Below are 22611 nucleotides of genomic sequence, written 5' to 3'. Positions count from 1 at the left end.
ACAAAGCAAAATAGGAGCTAAAAAAGGTCAATACTTTTGGTTGTGAGTAGTGCATAAAGATGATATATATGCCAGTATGGGCCTTTGGGCATAGCTGATCCCTGGACCCCCTATGCACTCCTTGTGCAACTAAGCCAAGCCCACATTGGCCCTTGCCTGACTTCATGCATTGGTCTTTAACTTGCCAGGAGCAAACAGCTCTGATTGAGCTTTAAAAAGCAGGTTTTCATGGGGAAAGTTCTGGGGCAAACAAGGGAGGTGGTCAGACACAGATCTTTAAAGCATGGGTCATGCCTGGAGGAAGGGTACATGTGGATAAGCCCTGAACTATACCAAGACCCCAAAGTCACAGTTCAGACCCTGTGAGCATATACAGTAGTACCTTGGTTCTTGAATTTAATCCATTCCAGGAGTCTGTTTGACTCCCAAAACTGTTCAAAACCAAGGAACGGCTTCCGATTGGCTGCAGGAGTTACCTGCACCCAATTGGAAGCTGCGGAAGCCACGTTGGACATTTGGCTTATGAAAAACGTTCACAAACCGGAACACTTACTTCCAGGTTTGTGGTGTTTGGGAGCCAATTAGTTTGACAACTAAGCCGTTCGAGAACCAAGGTACCACTGTATGTGAAATTAAGATTTTTGGCCCCAATATGCATCACTTTGCACAAGGATTGGAATGGAAGCCCATGGATTCTATAGGGAATAGGTTGAGCTCATCTGATCACTCTTTGCATTCAGAGAACATCTTGGTTCAGCTGTTCTATCAGAGAACCTTTCCTGACTGTGAGTACTCCTATATCTTGCCTTCCACTATCATTGGCTATGTGTGTGTGGATAAATTGTGCACCACTTCCCCACTTTTGCCTTTATTTTCCTTATAATAAGGGGATATTCTTTTATATCAAAGCTGAAATCCACAGCAGCACATTAGTACAGGAAATTTATCATGCACGTTCTTGTGAATTGATCGCTCCTTTGGACCAATTTAGGTTTTATTAGTTACCATGGTGTGTTAGGTTGTTATAAATATCTAAGGCAGGCAATTATTTCCTGAAGGGTGTAATAACATACTTGCTATTTCAGGAGTACCCCAAGCCCCCTAAGGCACCAAGCTTATAAAGCAGGGTAGCAAGCACAATAATTTCTTTTATCTCTTTAACAGGCAGGGAACTAAAGCTCAAAGTTGAACAAATGCACCCAAGGCCAGAGGGTGATTTTCTGGAAGAATGAGGATTACAACAACATGAGAGTTATCCTGCCTACTATCAGCTCAATAGACATTGGTGCCTCTAGGACCACCCAACCATGGGGCAAATGGAGCATTTGTTGTCTTGGCTTTCAGTCCTGAAGTAGGGATGTAACAAGCAGCCTCTATATTATTGCATGCCACCCCAATCTCTGAGTGGTGCAAGATTTCAGAGGTTCCAGTTGCTTCTCCAGGGTCCATGTTTCCTTTTGAAAATGAGGCACAGCGGAGACTGTGGTGTCTTTATATGTGGTTTATTTACACATACAGTCGTACCTTGGAACCCGAACGCCTTGCAAGTCGAATGTTTTGGCTCCCAAACACCGCAAACCCAGAAGTGAGTGTTCCGGTTTGCAAATGTTCTTTTGGAACCCGAACGTCCGACATGGCTTCCAATTGGCTGCAGGAACTTCCTGAAGCCAATTGGAAGCCACACCTTGGTTTCCGAACGTTTTAGAAATCACATGGACTTCTGGAACAGATTCCATTCAACTTCCGAGGTACCACTGTATATGCAACCTTAGCCTATGATGAAGGGGTTCACAGAATTAATACCTCCAAAGAGTCTTGTTTCTCCCATAGCAACAGCCTTGGATTCAAGCAGAAATCAGCCATGGCTCCCTTTCTTCCTTTCCAGGCTGCAGCTTTTCTCTCTAGGTCACATTACAGCCAACTATGCCCTCAAACTCAGACTTTGTCCTTCTAGGACTATCTGAGAGCTGGAGGAGGGGCCCCATCCACTTTTCTTCTGGCACAGAACCCCCTTTCTTTTTTCTCCTTTAATTGCCCATCACCCAGGCAGCTACCTCCTCAGGAAGCTAGTCTGGCTTGATTAGCTTTTAAAACTTGCTAGGATTGTGTCTGGCACCCACAAACTCATAACACTATAATGTTACCATGGCTGGGCATGGAAAGAAAGTCAGAAGCTTTTTTTGGGGGGGGGAGATGGCTGCACAGCAGAGGCACAGAACTGGACTTGGACATATCCATAGCCACAGCAAAAATCAAAAGGGCACATGGATCCTTTTTAACACCAACAACAGAGATGTAACATGGAGCAAAGAGAATGAAATGACAGTAGAATCTGGTGCCCCAAACAATTGTTTCCTGTTGACTTATGGTAGCTTCTTTGTGCTGATACACCTTCCAAGATGTTCCTGTGCTTACTGCCAACCTAACTCATTTCTCATTCCAATGGAAGCTACTTAGTTTAGGAAGGTAAGAAGAGTCCGGGCAGATCAGTCCAAAGGCTCAGCAAGCCTAGAAAATTGTAGTCAAATGAGGGCTACAGTTTTCCCATCCCTGATCTAGACTAATGTCATAAGAAGAGGCTGCCGGGTCAGGCCAATGGCTCATCTAGTTAAGCATCCTCTTCTCGCAGTGGCCAGCCCAACCATGAGGCAAGGCAAGGCAACCGCCTCAGGTGGTAGGAACCACAGGAGCAGCAGAACTGGCCTCCAGGGAATGTGCATCACTCATGCCACCTCTGCTGACATAATAGCAGTGTGGCTGTGGCATGCTCTTTGGAGGCCGGATCTGCTGTCTCCTCAGCAGCCCCATCAATGCTGCCTTTACAGTGGCCTCTTGGTGAACAGGAGGAGCTGCTGGTCTCCTCCCACCCTTGTCCCCAGTGTAGATCTTTATTCCATCCTTGTTCTTGATGTACACCTTTATTCACCCCTTCTTCCCTGGCTGGAGTGTCTGTGCGCACCATTTTGTGCTTCACCTCAGGTGCCAAAACTTATTGGGCTGACCCTGGCCATAGTCCCCGAAGTTGCTGAGACAATATTATATGGTCTGGCACAAAGGATTGCTCGGAAGACACACTTTGTCTTGCCCCCTATAAAGCCAATACTTTATGGATGGGGCACCTAAGAAAAAGGGATAGAGTGGCTCCGACTTTCTCATTGGCTGCTGTGACCCCGCTGCTGTTACTAAGCAACTGGATGTCTCTTCTAAGTGAGCTGTCATAGCCAGTTAGGTGCAGGCGGAAAGCCAGAGTTTCTTGAGGGGGGCTTTTTTCTACTTGCCATTTTGGATCTTGAGTCTGCTCCTTGTTTGGACAAGAACTTGGGCAGGCAGGCCGGAGAGAATTAAGGAGGAGAGGCTGAAGGAGCCAAGGCAGAGCTGCCGCCTGGCTCCCTAAGAAATCCTCCCAGAGGACGTGGGGCTTCTTTCCAAGCCACTGGAGACCATTTACGACATCGCCTCTGGCAGGAGGGGCCTGCGCACGGAGCCTGTGTGCATATAAGCCACAGACCCAGCCCATAAGCATGTGGAAGGGCATGAGGGTGGAATCAAGGAAGGAAGGAAGGAAGGAAGGAAGGAAGGAAAGAAAGAAAGAAAGAAAGAAAGAAAGAAAGAAAGAAAGAAAGAAAGAAAGCTCCTGCTCATTAATATATATAAGGGTCAAACTACACATTATGTTAATCATGTCACGAGTCTTTCTAATTTAACACAATAGGTGCAGAATCTCCAGTTTTCATCAGGACAATATTGTGCCAAGGAGAGGTTTAACTCTTCCGATCCCAGCTGCCATCCTGGTGAAAATCCCCCCTCCCCTAGTGTGGCAATTAGCCTTACTGGGGAAGTCTTCCATGGACTGCTAGCAATGGCTGCTAGCCATGATCGCTATGTTGTACAGTCAGAAGCACTTTTTATATCTGTTGGAAGCCACCCAGTGTGGCTGGGGCAGCCTAGTCAGATGGGCAGGGTAGAAATAAACAACAACAACAACAACAACAACAACAACAACAACAACAACAGTACCTAGCAGACTTCACAATAAAACAGCTGGAAAGGCATTAAATCCAAGGCTTTTGATGCCTGTTCACTAATGTTCAGAGCATAAGAAATCAGCAAGGTGAGCTTGAACTTCTAACATGGGAAGTAAATATGTCTCCTGTGATTGGAATGTAACAAGTGAAGGATGGAAGTTGTTCAAAAAGAATGATGCAAGAGGAAGCGAAGGCGAGCAGCATTCTGTGTCAAAGATGTGCACACTTGCACGGAAATTCAAGAGAATGGATGGCGTAGCCCCATGGAGAACATCTGGGGGAAATATAGTGACAGAAATAAAAACTGTAGTGGCTGGAGTCTACTGTTGATCACCATCACTAGGAAAGGCTGTAGACGATGCTTTCCTGAAACAAACTGCAGTTGTTTCAGGGAAGCAAGAATCTGTAATAATGGAACTTCAGTTGGACTACCTGGTTTACAAGAACCCTACTCTTTCTATAAGTCTGTGGTTATGCCTTTCTTATCAGTGATTCCCCTTCAGCTGATCATGCTATGTCAGTAGATATGAACAGCCATGCATGGGTGTCTCCTTAACCTCTGCAAATTCCAAATAATCCTGCAGAACCAGGGGAGGAGGGCAATTGTGGCCAGATGTTTCTGCATTCAAACTCCCAACAGCCCAGCCAAGATGCCCCCTAGCCAGTGGTTAAGGGATAGCAGCATCCATAGGGCCACAGCTTCCCCATCCCTGCTGAAGAAGGACCCACAGTTTATCAACCCCAGCCTGTCTTCCAGTGTGTCATCCTTTGCCTCATGGCTTCCAGAGTTGGTGCAAGATGATGTCCTCCCCAAGCCAGGTTGCTCTGCAACCCTCTATGCCACAGCATCCGTATTTTGCTGCTGCATATGCAGTGATGGCACTGGCAGTCCCCTTATCTGTCCCCTCTTCTCTGCACTACTAACTTGAAACCAATTTTAAATGAGAGCTTCTAGCTATTGCAGAGGAGTGGCAGTGGTATGGGCACTCTTCTGGACCACCTTGTCTGGAATGCCTTGCTTTGAAGAAAGGACCCATTTCTTCCGAGTGAGAAATGGGGCAGATGCTCTGGAGAGCCTTGCAAGAGCTGGTTGGGTGACATTGGCACTTGGGTGGGTGAGCTGATCTACTGCAGGGGGTGCCATTCTGCTACCCCCGCCTCCCCCTCTAGAGGCCGTTGCCTCAGTTTGTTTTAATGTATGCACCAACCCACGTTGCGCCACATCATAAAAGGTGGTCACTATACTCTGGTTAATCTGCTTGATACCTGGTTCATAGGTGTCCTCTCCCTCATTCGTTCTTTTTTTACAGCTGTGGATTTTGAGCATAAAGAATGAATTTGCAGCAGCCTCACCGCAGCCTGAATTATTCTCTCCTACCAATTTCCCTCCCATCTTCCCACTCCACTGTTGCTGTTATTCTTTTGTACTTTTTCTAAGAACAATGCAAAATCGATTGTAATGCCCTCATTCTCCTTTCCAAGTTCACACACAAATCCTGGCAGCCTCCTACTCCATGCCTTGTTACTGAAAGCAAGGCTTTGCCCAAGGCATTGATTGGTGCTTAAAATAACTTCAGGGATTCAAGAGCATCCATTCAATGGCTGCTAGTAAACACTGGAGCCAGCAGGAGCAGGCCATCCCCTTGCTGCCAGTATGAAGGACACTGACTGCTATCTCCTACTTAAAGTGGGTTTTGCCTTTTCATACAGCAGGATTTTGTGCCATAAACATATGCAAATGATATTCATTTACTGCATAGGATGCCGCGTTGCCCTTCAAAGTAGGGCTTTTTGTTGCAAGAACTTCACATGTTTCCTGCACGAGTGTAATACAGTGTAAATGCTAGTTAGAATATCATTTCATAAGTCCTACGAGCTTCTATTGGATAGTACCTGTGGCATCATGAGTGATGAGGGTGGTCTCAACTTCTCCTGCCAGTGGTATAGTTAGGTAATTTAGAATAATTTTATTTAAGCACTTTGTTGCCCTAGAGTGACAAATCCACTTTTTTTGTAGTTAGGATTGATGGGATAATGAAAAGCGGTTAACTGAAAGATGTGCAGCACCTGTCAGGGAACTGCCATTGGAGCTAGAGGCGGAGGGAAGGCTCCAGAGGGTTGCCGGAGAGGGTCCCAGTAAGGAGAGAGGCAGCCCATCTGCTGGGGAAGGAAATCAGCGTAACACCAGTGGAGAAGAGGGGCAGATGGGGGAATCGGAAAGGAGGCTCCAAGACTCCTCGCCCGAGACCAGCGGAGAGAGTACGGGTACTCCGCTGCCCACACCCTCCATGCGCAGAAGACTTCTGCGCAGGGAGAGTAGGAGGAGACTTGGCGTCAAAGAACTTCTTTGCTGGAAGAAGTTCAAGAAACGCCCACTGACGGATTCTGCCAGCGACTGAGACAGCCACGAAGCTAGAGGCTGTCCAGACAGAAAGGGTTCAACCAGGTAACCTAGCCAGGAGTGGCGGCAACTTACGCACAAGCAACCCCTAGAACCATTACAGCACCCCACAAGCAAATCAGGAGGAATGCTCATAGTCATATAACATCACTGCAAACAATTCAGAATGAATGCTGAATAAGTAGGTTGTCTGGAGTATGCCTGGGTGATTCTTTTAGATCTCCTTTAAGCTACACAAAAGTAATCAAAATAGATTATCCCTGTGAAGCTGCCAATAACAAGACATTCCTTCCTGCAGCAGATTCCTGCTTCAGGTGGAAGGATTATAATCAGAACTGGGATGCAAAGAGGTTTAGGGGATTCCTTCTGAGTGTTGCAGGTGCAGTTCTGATCAGGGCTTCCTGGCACCTGCTGTTTCTTTTGAGATGCATGAAGTGTGATTACGCATTTCTCATATCTTCTCATTTTTGCCCTGGTGTAAATACTAAGGAGGGACATGGATGGCACTGTGGGTAAAAGCCTCAGCGCCTAGGACTTGCCGATCGCTTGGTCGGCGGTTCGAATCCCCGTGGCGGGGTGCGCTCCCGTCGTTCGGTCCCAGTGCCTGCCAACCTAGCAGTTCAAAAGCACCCCTAAGTGCAAGTAGATAAATAGGGACCACTTACAAGCGGGAAGGTAAACGGCGTTCCGTGTGCTGCGCTGGCTCGCCAGATGCAGCTTGTCACGCTGGCCACGTGACCCGGAAGTGTCTGCGGACAGTGATGGCTCCTGGCCTCTAGAGTGAGATGAGTGCACAACCCTAGAGTCTGTCAAGACTGGCCCGTACGGGCAGGGGTACCTTTACCTTTACCTTTAAATACTAAGGACACAGCTACATTTGTAAAGATAAAGCACTTTATATGCATTATGACACTGTGACACTAGATGACGCTGTGGAGTCCCATCTTTTGCCAACGGGATTTCCTTATACAGTGGTACCTCGGGTTAAGAACTTAATTCGCTCTGGAGGTCCGTTCTTAACCTGAAACTGTTCTTAATCTGAGGTACCACTTTAGCTAATGGGGCTTCCCGCTACTGCTGCACCGCCACTGCACGATTTCTGTTCTCATCCTGAAGCAAAGTTCTTAACCCGAGGTACTATTTCTGGGTTAGAGGAGTCTGTAACCTGAAGCGTCTGTAACCCGAGGTACCACTGTATGAAGCTTACAATGCGTTTAACTGAATCACTTTTTTGATACGTCTAGATTCAGACTAAGTCCCTGCATAATGTTATAAACCCAACTCTCTTGGCCAAAACTTAAATGGTGTTAATATTGTCAAAGACATACTTATTTAAACACAAAGATGTAAAGTGCTCAAATTGAAAAGGATCAAACACACTTTGAGAATCTCTCAGCTTCTGGCCCTTCTGTTCCAGACAAATTAATTTCTATAATTTATAAAATAATAATTGATGATTCTTTTCTTTAAAATATTTTTTAAATTTTATAACAATTAATGATACAAATCTCATTCATCGTGTTATTTGCAATTATTCTCCCTCCCCTCCTCTGGACTTCCCTCAACTCCCCCTCTGCTGAGTTATTTAGTTTTATTTATCACATCCTGCTTTTTCTACAAAAAATAAAATCCCTTATTATTTCTCTAAAATATCTGTTGCTCAAATGAAGTTGTGAAAGTTTATTCAAATCCTGCCAGTGAATCCAGTTCATTCTGTTGTTTCTGCAAATAAACTGTAAGTGGTTCCCAGACTCTTTTGAAGTCCTTTTTGTCCTTCTCTCCTAGTTTGTCTGTTAGCTTAGCCATTTCTGCATAGTTCATCAGCTTTTCTTGTCATTGTTCCTCTGATGGTATTTCTTCCGTCTTCCAAGATCACTCAGTTCACACACACCAGTTCACATAGTTCAAAATAAACTATGGTTAGTATGCATGAATGCTTTGCCCCTCCCTTGGTTCTGACCAGAGTCTGTTTTGTTGTGATATGCAAACCTGGGCTTGTGGGTTGTTTCTTCCCAAACCAATCATGAGCAGGAATCTAAGGTCTGTTCTTTGCTTACGGTTTGTGGTTTTTTGCTAATTGCAGTCAAAATCCAACTGACGGAACATAGGGACATATGAGCAGTTTTTCACCAATATAGCAGCATAAAACGATTTTTAAAAAAGTGATAAAAAAGACCAGGTAATAATGCATTATGAACATAAAAAGTAGGATATCACGTGTCCATCTATGTTATCAAATCAATTCCTTAACCATTCCTTAACATTAAAAACCATGAGTGTACATCCACCCTTGGTCTCCGTTATGTACTGAGTTGAATAGGATCCAAAATGCAGCAGTCTGATTGGTCCTAGAACAATAGGATTCAGAATGCAGCAGTCTGATTGGTCCTAGAACAATGCAGCAGTATGATTGGTCTGCAGTAGCCACCAAAACGTGCTCCAGATAGAAGTGAATCCACAACCTAATTGGCCTACAGGAGAATTCCAGAAGTAGCCAATCACGTGCAGCCCACTGCATAAATAATGTATATAAAGCAAATGCTTTGGCGGAACTTTTATTCCTCCTCCCACTATGAGCTGAATAAAGAGCATGAAATCCACTCTCGACTCTGAGTATATTTCAGTCTCCTTTTTTGCCTTTTGCAGGGAGTAAGGTACTTTTAGGAGGGTGGGGGTAAATGTCAGTTAGGGTGATGGTGGCAAAAGTTTTTATTAGATCATGAGTACTATGTTCCTCTTTTTAGAAATAACCCTAGTCTGCATGTACAGGATCACCCCGACTCTTTTTCTGCGTTCCTAGGCCCAGTTGTGTTTTTTTAATGTATAAACATAGTAACTGCCGTGCTGAAAGAGACCAATGGTGTTTACTGCCTAGTGCCCTGCCTCCTGGTCTAGCCCAGTATTCTGTCACCCAGGGTAGGGACCTCCAGCCCTGAGACTCCAAATGTGTCATCCATCGACAAACAGATCAATCTTGCCTGTTCTAAATGAGAAGGGAAAGGGGGGGGCATTTTATCATCAACAGCAGCATACATAAAGAGCTGATTTCACTACTCCTGGGCAACAGTCCAAGATGCCCCAGGTGGGAAAGGGTCAGTCCCTTGTCAACAGGACGCACTGACACCAGCCCAGACACACTCCCGCTGCAATCTGCCTGTCGCCTTCGCTCTGCTCAGGAGTCAGGAAACATTTGTGTCACTCTAAAAGGCGCCCCCTTACTCCTGCATCCAGTCTGATTTCTACCGCATCCCATAAGGTGACAGACTCTGTTCTCACAGTGCAAAAAAGGAAGACGGGGAAAGGAGGGGGGAGTCAGGAGACGGTTGCAGAACGCACTCACAAAGACAGTGGTGTGCTTCATAAGTGACCTGAAGAAGGAGTGTACTTCAGAACATTTTAGACCAATAAAATCTGTATATATTTCTCCTCATTTCCTTTATTCCTCTTTGTGGTGCCTTTTCTCCTTTGTTGTTTTGTATAAGCACACATAAATTGTGTGCTTTTTCTTCGGGGAGTCATTAATTGATTGCTTGAATACATGGGGGGGATCCCCTTGCTGAATTTATCTCACCATGGAATACAGTGGTACCTCAGGTTAAGTACTTAATTCGTTCCGGAGGTCCATACTTAACCTGAAACTGTTCTTAACCTGAAGCACCACTTTAGCTAATGGGGCCTCCTGCTGCTGCTGCACTGCCAGAGCCTGATTTCTGTTCTCATCCTGAGTCTGTAACCTGAAGCGTATGTAACCTGAGGTACCACTGTATAGTGTCTTGCCAGAAACAACAAACATGGGCGGCAATAAATTGTACTAATGCTGGAATATATTATTATTATTATTATTATTATTATTATTATTATTATTATTATTATTCAGAATAAGCCAGTCATTGCACCAATCACAATTTAAGGATCTGTAGAATAGCAGCGTATGTAGAACCAGGAAAACCAAGAGGTAGTTGTGATCCAAATAATTATGCCATGAATAGGGATATTTGTACCTCTGATTGCTTCCATGTTATCTTGGTCCTGCAGACTACTGAACATTTTTGTTCCGCAGGCATTCGGCTCAAAGTTTCCCTTTGCTCCTTTTTTTGTCCTTTGCTCTGTCTTTTTCTTAACATGTATTTCTGGACATCCTGAAGGATGTCCCATTCTTTTTTCCAAAACCATTTATCCCTTCAAGACGTTCCAGTTTTGGGATCCTCCCACTGCTACACGAACCCTTTCTCTTCATTTACTCCAGGCAAAGCAGCCCTCAACACTTAGCTCTTTTCATCTCTCCTCTCCAGTCACTCCTAGACAGCCAATTAAGGGACTCTTTCTTCCATCCTCAATGATCCTATAATTAGTTCTCACTCCTTTGTTCACTGTCTGCTTAAATTCAGCCTTGTCTCCCCCACTCCCTTGGCAGCTGGGACTCTGCTCTCCCAGAACTTTTGCTGTCACTTAGAACAATGCCCCACAGATCTTCCTTCCAATGGGACCCGTCCTGGAAAGAGGCACTTTTCACCTTTGATTCTGCCAGATGCTGCTTCTCCTGTCATCACTACAGCAGCAGCACTGTGGTGGGAAAAGAGTCAATGTAATACAGTGTTCTTCAACCTTGGATTTTGTGAGACTACAGCGCCCATCATCCCTGACCATTGACTAAGCCGACTGGGGATCACAGGAGTTGCAGTTAAATAACACCTAGAAATCTGGGGTTGAAGAACACTGGGGTAGTGGTTACAGTGTTGGATTAGGACCAGAGACCAGGAATTAAATCCCCACTCAGTCCTGAGGCTCACTGGGTGACCTTGGACCAGTCATGGACCAGTTTGCATTTAAAGGTGAAGTTGCTGAATTTCTACTTTCCGAAACAATACCTGAACCAAAACGCAGCCCTGCTTTGAAATTCACACTTCCTTGAATTTTGCAGTGCAGTTTTCCAGCCCAGCAACGTGTACAACAATGCATATACTAGGATAAAATGTGTATATTTGATGCATTTATTGGCAAACATAACATATGAAAATTATTATTTTAGGGGAAATTTCATTTGCAAAAATGAGTATTAGGGAAATTGCAAAGAAAATGTGCATATTAAGGAGAAATTTGCTCTGAAACTGTTCTTGAGGACTTAGCTCCCCACCCCGCAAAAAAAACATAATAATAATAAAATCCTGATGAGGATATGTGGAGAATCAAACCTAAGAGGGGGGAAATGAGGAACTGAGAGAAAACAACATTGATATATTCCTAGTCCCACACTGATCTAAAAAGCCCAGGAGTAGTTGTCTCTCAGTCTAACCTACCTTGTGGAGTTTTTGTGATGATAAAATACAGACGGGAAAGGGGAGAACCATGTACACCTTGAGCTTATTTGGAGAAAGGTGGGATAGACATGAAATAAATACACAAGAACCTACCTACCTAAATATCACACCAGACAAAATGGACCCTTCTCTGCAATAAATTGCATGAGCTCCATCAGAGTTTGGATATGGCAACTCTATCTGGCTGCTTCTCAACAGTCATTGACTAGGTGTTGTCTCTAACTGACTATCTGTTTATATCTCTTCTGATGCATAAATGGCTTGTAGGCTTGGGCTGAGAGAAAGAGCGAATTGTAAGAAATAAAGGACTGTTAATCATCAACCATGGACCCAATTTGGGTTGGTTAAACAATGACACCGATTTATTGAAAACGTTTCATTGCAACTGGTAGACTCTTTCAGAAGTCTTCCTTGCTACCAGGTGTAGTAGACCTGCTGGTGGTATTTCTTAAGAGGAATCTTACTTGGGCTGGATCTAGACACATCGAAAAAAAATATGGTTTCAGGAATCTGTGTTGTAAACCTGATAATGGGAAATCACACTGGTGAAAGATGGAACTCCACAACACCATCTGATGTCACAGTGTTATGTTTAAAATGCTTTTTCTTTACTAATGTACCTGAGTCCTTGGTCGGGACTGAGAAGCAGGAGATGCAGTGATGGACAAACTGCCAAATTCAAAGCCCAGGCAAAATATATACCCCCCCCAATAATGGTCACAAGGATGGTTTGACTTTCAGCATAATTTTTACCACAATTCGCATCCTGCACTAACTGTTATGGAGAAATCCAAACATCAAAATAAGATGCAGATCTGTAATTTGGCAAAGCTGGCCTGAACAGGGAATATTTCGTTATGGCATCTTATTACAACAGACTCCCACATCAAATCCTTCTGAGGGCTCTGGAAAGCCTGCCAGTTCCTGCTGACTGTCGTAGGACAATGCCTACAGTAGAAACTGTGTTCAGCAGCCTCTTCTGACCCAGATGTACTGGGAACATCTGAAATTCCATCCTTTATCTTAATGTTTCCAGACAGGCAATTTCATCCACAGTGTGTTGGATCTCAAAGGCGATGGATTCTCTCCATAAAAGAGGTTTGGTTCAGTCTTTCTCAGGAGGAGGGCAGCTGAGGCTAACGGAGGATATGGATCTTAGAACACATTCCAGCACAGATGCCCAAATCCAGTGCTATGGTTGTCCAACTGAGGCGTGAGAGCACTAAGCTCGATTCTTCCCAATGACCTTTCAAAACAGCTTTCTCATTTGCTGTTACTATTTCTAGTTCAATTACAGAACTAATTACATGAAACTGAGCATTAATATAAGATAGCATTCGCTCAATGCCTTTCACCTAAAGAAGAAATTTCCTCATAATTTCCCTGTCAATAAGCAGTGTGTAGATAACCTCTCCTAAGAGTGATTTTCTTCTCCAATGGCCAAATTTGCTGAAGGAGATTCATTTGTATTATCCAACAGATCTGAACCCTTGCCTGTTCAGTTTGCAGTTCTAAGAGAGAATCAAATTAGGATAACGCTGGATCAATGAGCCAATTACCCTCTCTATCTGACGGAACCATTTCCGAGGAGGATTTGAATTAAATGTTTGTTTAATAGTAGAAAGAAATCCTTTTCACCTGAACCTCCAGCTCTTACCCTTCCTTTTCTCCTAATGAGAACAGTTTTCTCCCTTTTATGTGAGTAGTCAAAATACATACATGATAAAACCAAGAAGTTATAACGTGACAGCTTTAAGGTACAATGGTACCTCAGGTTAAGAACTTAATTAGTTCTGAGTGTTGCAGGTGCAGTTCTGATCAGGGCTTCCTGGCACCTGCTGTTTCTTTTGAGATGCAAGAAGTGTGATTACGCATTTCTCATATCTTCTCATTTTTGCCCTGGTGTAAATCCTAAGGACTCAGCTACATTTGTAAAGATAAAGCACTTTATATGCATTATGACACTGTGACACTAGATGGCGCTGTGGAGTCCCATCTTTTGCCAACGGGATTTCCTTTACAGTGGTACCTCGGGTTAAGAACTTAATTCGTTCTGGAGGTCTGTTCTTAACCTGAAACTGTTCTAACCTGAGGTACCACTTTAGCTAATGGGGCCTCCCGCTGCCGCTGCACCGCCATCATGCAATTTCTGTTCTCATCCTGAAGCAAAGTTCTTAACCCGAGGTACTATTTCTGGGTTAGTGGAGTCTGTAACCTGAAGCGTCTGTAACCTGAGGTACCACTGTATTTGAATACTGCAGCCTCACCCCAGCTCTTCTGTGTTGTGTGACTTCAAAGTTCTGGCACCAAGGTGTACACTTCAGACGCACACTACTCTCTGATTAGGTTTCTAGAGTTCCTAGTGTCATAAGACAGAGAGCGAGCCAAGCCCCCGCTCTTCTTTCAGGTTGTCAGTTTCAAGACTGTCCCCCACCCCACAGAAATTTTGATCCCAGGTTGAGTAGTCCTTCCCAGTAGTCACTGGCGGAGGAAGAGGGGGGCGGGGGGAGCACCACGATCCTGGTGGGGTGCCATTGTGGCTGCCCCCCCTGCTGGGCACCACGCCCCCACAGGTCATGCCCCCAGGACGCGCGCCCGCCACGCCCCCGCCTGCTCTCCACCCCCGGTGCCGGAGCATGAAGCTCCACCATTGCCAGTAGGATCTCCAGGTATTTCATTTCTGTAATAACCATTTAGCCATCACTTTTGTTATGCAACTTACCAGGCTAAGTTTGCCCACCCGATGGAACCTCTTTAGCAGCTCCTTTTAACAACTAAAGGGACAGAGTTGGGCTTGAGGTCCACAAAAACCCGGCAGACCAAGGTGATTGACTACATGGGACTGGCGGAGATGACTGGCAGAATCCGTGACCAAGGGAGAGAGACGGTGGAAGAAGATTGGAAGAAATTTAAAGTTTATCTCAAGAACTGTTGCAAAATTAATGAGTGTTAAAATGTTTTGGGTCAGGTAAAACAGAATTGCGGGGACAAACAATTGGATATGAGAAAAAGAATTTAAAGGGGAAAAAAAGTGTTATAAGTTGACATTGGGGCTTGCTGGAAAACTTTAAAGTAGGGATGCAGAAAAGGGAGGTATGAGGAAGTCGATGAAAGAAGGTTTAAGAAAAAATGTGAAGAAATTATACGTGTTTATATGTTTGTTTGTTTTTGTATTGTTTTGTATTGTCTATTATTATGTGTTAAAAAACCAATAAAAATTTTATTAAAAAAAATGAGGTCCACAAAAACCCATTTAGTTCAAGTCTGGGGTTGTGGCTGAGGGAGCGTCGCTTACACCAGCCTTGCAAAGCAACCTTGTGTTCATATGCCTTACAGGGATCAAACCTGCAACCTTAGCATTATCAGTACCATGCTCTAACCAACTGAGCTATCCTGCTGTGTTCTTTCTTAAAAAGCAGGGAACGCAATGCAGGGTGGGGAGCATAGGCGCCAAATCCTAGGGGCCTTCAGCCCCCCAGTAAAATATTTGAGGGAGCCTGACCACCCAAAGTTAACGGGCATTGCCATTAAAATGGTGTGCACATGATCAGTTATGTGGGCAGGGCTTACCTCCCCCCCCCCATATTTTATTCAAGTTGGGGAGGAAGCCAGTAAGATTGATTGCAGCAACAGTGCAATGAATGAAGGGCTGGAGAGCATGAAGGGAGCCTGGGAAATAAGGTTGCCAGGTTGGGAACATCCTAGACCATGAGATTTCAGGGTGCAAACTTGAGATATAAGGATGACCCCCTGCTGATGCCATAGGGGTGGGACCTAGAGTTGGAGGTTAACTGGGAGAGAGCAATGGAGGGCAGACCCTGCCACCAAGCACCTATGCTATAATATGTAGCCAGCTGCTGCCAGACCGAGATTTGCAAGCTGTGTGCACAGCCTTCTTAATTCTTGTGTTACTGTTCTTAAAGGCAGCCTTGCCCACCTGGAGATTCAGGCCTGCCACCTGCCACCTGGATACTTCAGGTCAGTCCTGGAGGTCTGGCAACCCTACCGGGAAAGAATTATGGGCGGGAATACATAGATAAACAGCAGGTGAGAAACAAGAGAGGGGTAGATCTACACTACTTGTTTCTCAGAAGCCAGAGCTATCCAGGCCTCATAGTCACCAGGTCTACCAAAAATGGAAGATCAGTTTTCTGAAGTTCTTTGATGTTAGTTGTGTGCATATGTATGTGTATTTATCTGAACTCTTTACACCCCCCATTCCTCCCCCCCCAAAAAGCCGGTGAATACCTGTTGTTTTGATGCACAATATTTCCACCTTGTTCTGTGTGGATATGCTCCAAGATTCAAGGGTGATGGGCTGGCAGGTCAGCCTCCATACACTTACCTGCCTTTTGCCATGCAGTAGATTTGGTAAGTTTAGTGCACTGAGTGACCGACCAATTGGCTGGAAGCAGCCAAAGGGGAGCTCCAGGGTTTCCAAAACCAGATCAAAGTTTGTTTGTAGATGGAGTCCGGTCCACTGTTCCTCAGACCTTGGGGGGGGGGTCAGACTATTTTTTTTGGGGGGGGAATGAACAAAAACCTATGCCCCACAAATAACCCAGAGGTGCATTTTAAATAAAAGGGCACATTCTACTCATGTACGACACACTGATTCCCGGACCGTCTGCAGGCCAGATTGAGAAGGCGATTCGGCCTCATCCGGCCCCTGGGCCTTAGTTTGCCTACCCATAGTATAGCCCAATCACATCAACATAGCGGTTTCAGTTGCACGCCGTGCCATAGTTCCCCGACAACAATTTCCTGAGTAATAACTGAGTAAGGAGCAGCCTTTTCTTACACAGGAGTCAAATGACACAGCCAGTTAATTATGGGTCTTGGGTGACAATCTAGCTCCACCCACCCCAGGGAACCAGCCAACCACTCTCTCCCTCGCCTCTCTCCGCTATTGTTCTCTAGGTCTCTTTTAATATCTCGCAAGTTTCAGACGTGGTAAGTAGGCAAGATATTTATATCTCACAGTTTTAGAGAAAGAGAGATGATCAATTCCAAATTCCCTTGAGAACTGAGGAAAGCGTATTGAACAAAAGCAAAGAAGGGGAAAGGCTGTAGCTCAGGGATGGAGCATCTGCTTTGCATGCAAACTCCCACGACCCATGACCATTGTCCAGGCTTTCTGGGGCTGATGAAAGTTGTAGTTCAGCAACAGCTGAGGACCAAAGGTTGTCCACACCTAGATAGCTCAGCTGGTTAGAGTGTGGTGCTGATAACACCAAGGTTGCAGGTTCAGTCCCCATAAGCAACTGCTGCATATTCCTGCATTGCATAGCTGATCCTCAGGGTCCCTTCCAACTCTAAGATTCTAAACTGGGCTGTTTGATGTTCACACTGCAGCCGTTTCCCATGATTCAGCCACTGGGGTGACAAGAGGGAGGATGGTGGAATAGTGGGAAATGGTTTTATGTTCACCTGCAGCAGGTTACAGATAGAAGAGCTACTCAGGTGTTATTAGCATGTGTATTCAACAAGGGAAGAACAAGGAGCAGGGCAGTGTGGACTAGTCCTGCCTCTGACACCCACACTTCCTAGGCATCCACACTTAAAGCACAAACATCTGTAAGAAGGGGGATTTCCCCAAGATCTGGAGTCCTGAACAAAGGGGTGGTAGCTCCAGTGGAGTCTTTGCATATACAACTACATCCACAATTGTCTTGTTTTGTGAATACCCCCTACCCTAGGATGTGGTATGGTCCAAATGTCTTGTATTAAACCAACTCAAATGTATCTGTCCAGGGAAAAAGGTAAAAAACCCTCCACCTTGCCTCATATACACGTGTTAATAAATTTCAATATATTAATGTGTAAATATGTCATAATCCCTCCAAATATACGAATTTGGGAAGATTTAGGAGCCAATGTGCTTGGAAGTAGGATGCTAACATGGAAAAATAAGGCTGTTGTTTCAGCATCCCAGAGAGACAGAAATTTATTGGGTTGTAAATTAAAACAAACCTATCATGTAAAACAAAAACAGGAAAACAGGCCAACAGTGAGCCATAGAATTTTGGAAGGAAGTTGGAGGGAGAGGAAAATTAAGTAAAGCAAAACAGGACATTGGTCTGTTTCAGCACCTTTGATTTCTTAACAACCTGGAAGGGATTGTGGTTTGGGATTAGCTCAGTCTTCTCCCCTCTTCTTGGGAAGATTTTTTTGGAGGGGAGATGTTTCCCTTTTCCTACTGTCCAGAAACATCTCCCTGATATACTGGCAACAAATAAGGCACTCAGGTTCAGGGTGGGCAATGTGTTCCAGGGGAAAGGGAATATTCCCATTAGAATCTGCAATATTTGTTCGGAGGGCGGGGGCTTGGTGTTATACAAACACAGGAAACCGGGAATAGTGAAGCAACAGGTTGAAGTTGGACTAAATGATCCTTCAGGTATTCCTTTCAGTGCCATGACTCTAATTATAAGAGGTTCTGAGTCAGTGGGAGCAAAGGGTATTGGAAAGCCACTTGGTAAGATCGTCACCTCAAACTTCTACCACCTTCGTGAATAGACCAAGAAGGAAAGCAGGAAGATGATTCACCTTTTGGTCCCACATCTGGTTAGGGAGAGGAGACTGGGGAAAGGACACAGAGAGCTGAGACTCTCTGTAAAAAAAAATCTGATTGTTCCCCTAGAAATCTGGTAGTGAGCAGCAAACTTTGGGGCAACTGTTGGGGCATCTGATGCTGTGAGTCACCTCTGCTCAACCTGTATATTTATAAATAAATGCAAATATTACAAAATGCCATGAGACCTTTCAAAGGTAACAGAACCTGAATACACTCTTCACTCCTGAAGTTCCCACTGCCTGGAGAATTGGAGCATGTGTAGAACAATATTGATGGCTTATATTACATTAGCTGCTCAGTGTTAGTTAACTACAGGTGCCCGGGGGGAAAGAATGTGTTGTGATTCCCATGCCTTTATGTCCTGCCCCACCTGAGCCTATGAACTGCTAACTCAGCACAGGGGCCCATAGGAATGGGCTGTGTGATAATCAGCCGTGTTGTGGGTGTTTATTAGATTTCTGCATCAATCGGACATGCTGGTGTGCTGGTCTGCAGAATCTGCCAAGTCCTTTTGTACTCTCTCTACGACCAAACCAATTGTGACACTAAATAAAAGAAATGAAAGCTGATTTAACGAGATGAGATAATCTTTTTTCCTGTTTTTTTTCCCAATCCTTCCTTAAGTGCAAACACCATCTGGCTCCCCTAAACTCTGTCAGCTCTTCCAGTCCTGAGGCATTTTTGCTCTTCCTAATTACTGTCATTACACAGTGGGTAGTGATTACGGACGGATGCTGATGAGAGATACCAGGAAGGCCTTGTCCCCCTATAGACTCAGCACGGGGAACCAGCCAGCCTCTTCCCTGAAGTCATTTAAGAGGGGGAAAGAGGGGAGGAGGACTAGAGACAGCAATTTAAAAATTATGAATTCTTGGGAATTTTTTAATATCAGGGATGGTGGGGACCAGATAAGCAAGGCAAGAAAAGCTGGGAGTTCAGGGAATGAAATCAGTGAAGACACAATTTCATCTTTAAAAGTAGAAGAAAAAAACAAGCCAACACTGGCTTTTAAATTTACGGTTACACTGGTAAGGATAAGAGGGAACAAATTGAAACGCTTAACATTTCCAAGTAATTAGAAGCTTAGAATTAATTGAGAGAGTCGTATAGCCACACACAGGGAAGGTGAGAGAATTATTTCTAGGAATGAAGTCATCTGCCCCCAAATTGCATGACACTGAATAAAATGTGCATCCTTTGCAAGCTAAAAAAGAGAGGGGGAAATAGCAGAAAATGCATGATTCGGTTTCTTTAATGGTGCTTTACAAGCTTGCTATTTAAGGAGCCCAGTAAGGAGCACATGATTCTGAGGCTGTGATCCTGAGCTCACGCTAATACACAGGCAGTTGCCCCTTGCTAATACATGTAACCAACTCCTATAGACCGCTTCTTCCAAAGGTAGCAGGTCCCACTGAACTTCATGAGATTTACTTCTGCATTAATATAGACTGGATTAAACAATAAAAGTTGAAGCAACCCGATATCACATTCACTCCCCTCCCCAAATAACATCTGTGGTGAATTAATACCCCAAGTTGGTATTATTAGTAACTACTCAGGAGCTATAGGGATTAATCACGGTGATAATTAAGTAACTACTCAGGAGCTATAGGGATTAATCATGGTAATAATTAAGCCCACTAGCTGCAAATAAATATATAGCATCAGCTTTATCTCAGCTCTGCTAAATTAGGGTCTTTGTGCAGGGGTGCCGAAAAGAAAGCACTTAATGACCTCTGCTAATACTTATTGGATAGTCAGTCAGTAAATGCAAGGGGGATATCTGGCTACTCCTCCCCCCCACTCCACCCCAGTGTTTGTATGGGTGCATTGTTGAAATTCATAAATGACTCTTTGGCTTTGCTAGTTGGACAGCTCTGTTGGGAATGCAAACTGCTGATGTTAGAATAGTTGCTGAGCCTGCTGTCAGCTATGAAAGAGCTAAAAATTACATAATTTGTGCTCCCCAAGGATATTTTTCCTCAGCAGGTTACTTCTTTTCTCCTGGCAACCCTCTCCTCAGTAGCATCTCTTTTGTCCAGCTGCTGGACAAGTGATGGACACACAAACGGTACCTTTTAAATGAAGGATGGCATTGCACAGGTTGAATTGGCATCAACCTTGCCGATCAAATTATGTCTATGCCAGAAAAATATGTCTGTGTCAGTCAGTCTGCAGTTTGGATTCTGTGCCACTGCCAGCCCTTTTAGGGTGGGGGTAAGTAAGTGTTTGGGCAGCATGAGGAAACTCTGTCCACTCTTCCCTTCCAAATAGATTTCCCCCTTACATTCCAAAGTATTTCATTAACCTAGAATAGTGGTGAGGAAACTTTTTGGCTCGGAGAACCAGATCACTACCAGTTCCCACCCCCTGAGGGCCAACTTTCACAGGTTCCTCTCGCCTGTCAAAAGTCCCTTGTGCCATGTTTCTCAAACACCTGACAGCCCGCTGCCCCCATTTCCCTCCCTTGATAGATAAGAGCAGTCACCAAGATCTTTTCTGATTACAGTTCTGACAATTTTTTTAATAATAATAATAATAATAATAATAATAATAATAATAATAATAATAGGGCCAGAGGCCTCTCTACAGTCTTGGATGGTGGCCAATCTGGAGACACAAAAAAGCCAGGAGAAATGGGTCTAAAACCAGCCAGGTACCAATTACAGTGCTGAGCATCTCTACCTGAGGAACTCTTTTTGTGAGGCATGTGGTAAAAGAGTGCCACCTGGTGACAGGAGGGCACCTTCTGATTAACAGCGTGTAAGAACCAAAGCAGAGCCCTGCTGGATCAGGTCAAAGGCCCATCGGGCATCCTGCTCTCACAGTAGCAACTAGATGCCTATGGGAAGCTGGCAAGCAGGACCTGACTCTTCCCACTCTGTAATCACATTTGCTCCCCATTTTTCCTCTGAAAGGGGCCACATAATACCCACACTGCACCTGTAACAACTCAAGAGTTTAGTGTGGCAGCACCAGCACTCCGACATTTTCATTTAGACAAGCCTACCTGGGTGTTTAGAAAGTTTGTATGAGTTTTCATTTGTTCTAGTCTGTTCTATTATGGTTTTAACATTCTGTAAGTTTTTAATTACGGTTGCAATTTTTAAAGTGATAATTGTATTGTTTTATCTTTTTTGTAATCCACTTTGAGGGTTTTCTCGACAATCAAGTGGTATGCAAATTTTATGAAATAAATAAAATTAATAATAATAATAATAATAATAATAATAATAATAATAATAATAGATGACCCAGGAGACCCATTGCCAGTCAGTGTAGATTATGCAAGACTAGATGGATCATTAATCTGACTTGGGATAAGACAGCTCCTATGTCTGTATGTTCCTAACCCTGAAATTCACCTACTGGAGTCAGGTGTGTGTACACATTGCCTCTGAACACATGCTTATCTCAGGTACTTATTTTCAGAACCTGAACTGAACTCATAGAAGTCCTTCCCTTGCTGTCTGTCTGTTTGTTTGTTTGTTTCAGCAGCCTAATTTAGAAAATTTCATAGCTGCTGCTGCTGCTAAACCACTGGAAGTCAGAAATCTTGCCAATTTACCACATACTGCCTAGAGATCTGCTGTAAGATTCCTTTCTTTGCACCAAAGCAATCCATTCACTCCTAACAACAGAAGATCTGTTTGGAGCCACATTCAGAGAAAGCAAAATGCTCTATTCACGCTGTGGGGTTTTGTGGATGTTGTTGGAGGTTTTCTTTTGCAATGAAAAGATTTGCCTTCTCTCCCCGCCCCCCTCGCCAACCCCTCCATCTATCACTGGGGTTTTCTAAGACTCTTCTTGTGTTGCAAATCAGCACAAGCCAGGTAAGATTTCCCGCCTCCACCCCCCAAGCAGAGAAATTAATAATGTATTCAAACAAACACAATACAGACTCTGTCTTGAAAGGGGAGGTTTTTGTCTTGTTCATGAAAGGGAACTGGAAAAAAATGTCAGTGAAAACTTACCCAGAGAGATGAGAGCAGCTGTCACCACGCTCACCTCCCCGACCCTAGACAACAGACACACACACACACACACACACACACACACACACACACACAGGCACCATGAGGTGATCAGAGTCACATTAACAAACACTTCCTGGCAGGATAGTGAGAAGAAAACAACAGAGGCTTGTGACAGGCTGTTAGCATGTCTGGGACAAAACTAGCAGACCTCCTGGCTATCCAATCAATCTTGCATTTACCAGGCGCCCAAAGACAAACATTCCTATCCACACATATTTATATATTATTTGCTTTATTAATTTATTTGTCCTCC

This window comes from Podarcis filfolensis (assembly GCF_964270895.1).
Source record: "Podarcis filfolensis genome assembly, chromosome: 10".
Taxonomy (NCBI): Eukaryota; Metazoa; Chordata; class Lepidosauria; order Squamata; family Lacertidae; genus Podarcis; species Podarcis filfolensis.
This window is presented reverse-complemented; position numbering follows the sequence as displayed.